This window comes from Lissotriton vulgaris, chromosome 8, assembly GCF_964263255.1.
Source record: "Lissotriton vulgaris chromosome 8, aLisVul1.2, whole genome shotgun sequence".
Taxonomy (NCBI): Eukaryota; Metazoa; Chordata; class Amphibia; order Caudata; family Salamandridae; genus Lissotriton; species Lissotriton vulgaris.
Window position 1 is genome coordinate 946740478 of NC_141696.1, and position 5516 is coordinate 946745993.

General features: G+C 39.8%; 1 long non-coding RNA gene across 1 annotated transcript; it reads right to left on the reverse strand.

Moving 5' to 3' along the window:
• Nucleotides 1-761: 761 nt before the first annotated feature.
• Nucleotides 762-2415, reverse strand: LOC147698174 (uncharacterized). The gene is made up of 4 exons (XR_015299181.1): nucleotides 2369-2415; nucleotides 2164-2268; nucleotides 1463-1623; nucleotides 762-878 (listed from the first exon to the last, which is right to left on the reverse strand). It is a non-coding gene; the product is annotated as an uncharacterized LOC147698174 (long non-coding RNA).
• Between the last annotated feature and the right edge of the window lie 3101 nt (nucleotides 2416-5516).

Sequence of the window (5516 nt, forward strand, 5' to 3'; positions counted from 1 at the left end):
GTGAGATGTGCACCACAGAAGTAACAGATGAGGCTAAACACTCGGGGAGGTTTACAAGCCCATTGCGACATCAGTACGACACCGTTGCGACATCTTTATGACACTGTTGCGGCACTTCTATGACGCAGCGGCATCATAAATAATGCGCCACTATGCAACATATTTACAACGTGATGAATCTAGTGAGATGCGTCATGTTGTAAAGGCCTGCGCTAAATTTTACCTGCGTCAGGTAAAATGTATGTAGGGTGGGCGTTCTGTCGCAAGGAAGCCCTGTAAAAGTGACGTAGTGAAATCTACTAGATTTCTCTGCGTCACTTTTACATCCCCGCTGCGTCAAAACCTTAGCCTGCTTGCAGCACTGCAAGTATAGGCCACCCCTGAGCAGTGCTGGAGTTGCGTCATGCTTGTGACATGACTCAAGCACTTCGTCACCTATACGCTGACAGATGCTTCATGCATCTGTTTCTCCCTGCGCCACGGTGCGCCGCATTGTAAATGCAGTGCATCCATGTTGGCGCAAGGGGTTCCTAACGTCAAGCAAAATAAGTGGTGCATCCCAGCTGATCTTTTTGTGTGAGGTAACAGGCCCAGGCAAGATATCGAAAAAAGGCAATGTAAGCAAAAGAAACTATATGTGCACTGAAAGTAGCAAAAGTATTAAATTTAATAAAGTCAATATAAAATGATAAAAATACTTAGTGATATGTATACTTAAAATACATAGAATAAAATGTTGTATATATCACTAGTTGAATACAGTTTAAATTAATATGGATGATAATAGCCCAATTCATATGGGAAGACAAGACGGTTTCTTCTATGCGTTTCGATACAGGCGTGTCTTCATCAGGAAAATACCATCTTTAATGGTGAATCTAAAAACAAGCAAACTGTTTTTAAAAAAAAATAGTGTACAAGTTGTAATATAAAGTGCATATACATAGAACAATTTGTTGTACAGTACAATGCCTTCAAATTGATGAGTGTAACATGATATACCGCTATTAGCATTTTCTTCTAACAAAATGTCTACTTCTAACATTTGGTGGACCAATTGGTTTACAGGATCATGATTCATTTCTTTAAGAATAAAGAGAAAATGAGAAAAATGAAAATGAGGAAAGGATAGGGTTGAAGACTAAAGGAATAGCTACACTGGCACATTGTTAAGGGACTAAATCAGGAATGATGACCCATGAAAAAAGGGGGTATCTATAACATGTACGGTTGCACCAATATATGTGTGTTTATACTGGGACTCTATACATGGAGAGAATTGTGCATTTAAGTGGGACTTTGTTGGTAACCCATAGAGAGAAGACTTAGGCTAAAGACAGACTTTGTTTTGTTATTAAATGAAAAGCGTTAGATGGAACTGGGAAATATTAAGGGATACACTAAAGAAAGCTGTGATGAGAAATGTCCGGAATGTGTGAGAAAATAGGGGGTGTATAGATACCTGTAAGCTTCGTTGGACTCGAATACTGTGAGAAGCTGTAGCTGCCGGTTTGAAGATTGCTGGTTGAGGACTATCGGTAGGCTCTAGCGCACCTGAGTTTGTGGAGCAGGGATGATTTCAGCGAGAAGTGATACAGGCATATGGTAACATCACTTTGTGCCCTATGGTATTAAAATACATAGTAAATACTTGCGGATAGTGATTATTGCACATTGTAGGACCATAAAATAATCCAAGGGACATTACTGTCATTTAGGTTTCGTGCTTCAGTAGATTGACAGTATAACATGCATTAAATACCTGGACAGTAATATGCGATTCGTTGAGCAGCGTGTTATGTCGAATCTTCCCCTTTCCCATTCAGGACAATTGTAGATGGGTGAAGATTCACTGTTAAAATAATAATATGCCCCGATAATTTTAAGGAAGGGGCCCGAGGGCGTGTGTATTATTAAAATGACACGGGTTGGTAGTTCAAAATGCAATAGATATAAAGGATACCTTGATTAAAGTGTTGCATCTGATAAGGTGCGGTCCATAAGGTGGGGCGTTGTGTCGAGACAATTATAACTAGGAGGAATCTCGCTGTTAAAATAATTATACACGCTGGTAATTGTAAAGAATGAACCCGGGAACATGTATATCATTTAAGTGATACGCCCCAAACAGTTTGCAGTTCACGATGTAATTGTGCAAAATACCTGTGCTAGAATTGCGTGCGTGATCAAATGCAGTTCATGAGGCGGCGCGTTTTGTCGAATGTTCCGCTCTCGATTCAAGACCTATTATTAGTGGGCAGGCTCTTTCTGTTAAAGTAATCGTAAATGACCCAGTCAATTAAAGTCAGGCAAATGGTCACATTTGACTCTGAAGGGAGCGACAAAAGCTAGCGGTACGGGTACATACCTGAATGTAGGGCCGTTAGATTCTCGCAAAGTAATCTGTAATTTCTCAAGCCGCAGCAACAAGTGTAAGGTGGCTGTCGGTTGGTTTATATATGCAGCAAGGTAATAGGACGGGTTTGTATGTCTGCCTATCCTTAAAGTGAGAGGTGCCTAAGCTTGAGGTCGGACAAAAAGGGGGCTACGATCAACATAAACAGAATGGAATAAAGGCAAAATCTCCTATTTGTGGCATAATGTGTCAAAAATGGAGCTGATGCTTGAGCTGGTAAATATGGGATGGTTTGGATTATCTTTCAACTTCAAAGTCTTAAACAAAATAGAAACGTACATCTAGAGTAGAGCCTAAACAGGCAGAAATGACAATCTTTCTTTTGAATAAGCAGTTATATGATGGCGTTCTCCCATGGCAGTTCGTTATTGAGGCCGTGATGAAAGGTGTCAAGTGAAAATATCCAGAACACCTCTCTTTTTTTATGTACTAGGTCCCGTCATTGTCAGCCGATTTGTGGATCTTTTCTAGAATGCGCCATTTGATGTCCATGGGTGAATGTTTAAACTGTAGGAAATGACTGACTAGAGGTGCTGAATGTTTCCCTGTTTTAATAGCTGACCTGTGTTCTGTGAGTCGGATTTTGATGGTGCGGGAGGTTTCTCCCACATTTACCAGGTTACATGGACATGTAATTAAGTAGATGACATTACGTGTATTACATGTCCATAATTCTTGTGCACATATTTTATAGTTGTTAAACAACAGAGTTTCTCCAGTGAGTATGCTGTTACAAGATAAACAGGCTGCGCAGCGAGTAGTACCTCTAACTGGATTAGTGCCATTAATAGATTTCTGGATGAATGGTTGGTTAGTAGCTGTAGCAGTGTATCTGGATCGTACTATCATGTCTTTAAGATTCTTATTTCGACGGTGAGCAAAAAGGGGCTTAGGTATCTTTTTTTGAGTTTGATCTACATTTAGCAAATGCCAGTTGGAGTTGATTACTTGTTTAATAGTAGAATCTAATGTGGAATGTTTGGTTATACATACAGGTTGGGAGTCTTGTTTTGGTTTTATGGCATTGAACAAAGAATCTCTATAATAGAACCGTCCCTCTTGTAGGCTTCTCTAACTAATCGATGAGGGTATCCACGGTCCAGAAATTTCTTCTTCATAGCTACTGCTTGGATGTCATAGTCTTTTAAGTTCGTACAATTGCGACTGACTCTAAGGAATTGTGAAAAAGGAATACCATTCTTTTGGTTTCTCGGGTGGTAACTTTCGAAGTGGAGGAGGGTGTTTCTTGCTGTTGGTTTGGTATATAAATCTACCTCCAGTTTCCCATCGTTATGTCTAATTAGAATATCTAAGAATTCTACTTGTTGACAGTCAGTGTGGGCTGAAAAGCGTAGATTGACATTGGTGAGATTTAACCAAGTCAAAAATTCCTTCAGAGTCGGTTCCCCATCGGTCCATATAAAGAAGATGTCTTCAATATATCGATACCAATGGGAAACAGACTCATAAAAGGGGGCGATTTAGCTGTAGATAAACTTAGACTCAAAAAGCGACATGTATATATTCGCTACTTTTTATTCTATGTATTTTTAAGTATACAAATCACAAAGTATTTTCATCATTTTATATTGAATTTATTAAATTGAATACTTTTGCTACTTTCAGTGCACATATTGTTTCTTTTGTTTACATTGCCTTTTTTCGATATCTTGCCTGGGCCTGTTACCGCTCACAAATTGTCTTACCCTGACCCGGGAACTTAATCCATAATCAGGGGGTCATTGTTATTTTCAAAGCATCCCAGCTGATCTGCAAGGATGCCCCAGTTATTATAAATCTGCCCCCTCTGGGGCTTATTTACAAGCCCCTTGCGCCACCCGTGCGGCACTTTTCATATGAGAAAAGGTGACGCACCAGTGGCGCTAGGGGCTTGTAAATAAGCCCCCCAATGTTTTTCATTGCATCCCTTCTCTTTTGATTTAAAGCATGGCTTAAAAACAGAAAGGGCCCTTTCTTTTATTTTCAGTACTGGTTCGTCTATGCAGAAGGATGTAATGCCACAAATGTTTTTTTAATATCCCTCTATCAGCTTTTGGAAACACAGGACACGAACAGATGCCATTGTGCAGATCTTATCTGCAACTTCAACAGGTGGTGCAACCAGTTCACTGTCACTACTTCAAGGTCAACAAACTTGGCCACACGAACCTCAAACCCCTGCAATTAAAATGTTGCAAATTTCTAAAGAGCAGTTTCCATTTGAGACAAACGTTACATTACCCAGTCACAAGATGCATTTTATCAAATTTTAGAACATACAGTATTTAATCGAGGCACGATTAGTGTTGGAAATAGTTGTGGTCTCCACCCACTGATAGCAGAATGTGGGTTATCACAAAGTGCACACAATCTCAACATAATACTTTTGTGTATATGATTATATGAAGTACATCCCAATGTATTATTGTTGTCTTATTGTTGTCTCTTCTTGCTGTTGGATCCATTTTCATCATATACTTGTTTGTGCCGCATGACGGATCGAAAAAAATGAAACACCTTTGCATGCTGGTGCTTGTAGCATGGGACAGAAGGCTGCTGGATCAATGCTGGCGCACAGCGACGCCAGGAAAGGAAACCAGCATGAACGCTGCTGGGAGCTTTCACGTCTGATACTCAGTTTCTGTTCCAAGTGGATTCCACCGCCTGCATGGGAAGTCATTGTGCCGTTCGAACAACTACTGCCTGCTATTGATTAGCAAAGGGACAGAACAGATGCAAAATGTGCAATTCAAGAACAAGAAAAGTAGACATTAAGAAGAACTGGCATCCTACATCTAAATGTTAGAGCTTTTTTCTTCCAGCCATATGTCCTGGGTTGATAAATGGGATGCACTTCAGTTTATGGAGGAAGTAATGGCACACAAGCTGCAAAAGGCACCAATAAAACTGCATGCTCTCCTTCCCTCCTGCCTGGTGAAGCAAGATAAAATACAGCATCCTAAGACAGACATTTTTAAGTGGATTCAGTGTTATAACCGAACATTTATTGCTGATTCGCTTATGGGCAAAACTGTCTCAAAATATGATTTGTACGTTTATTTATTTTGGTATATTTATATTTTTAAACTGAAACAAATGT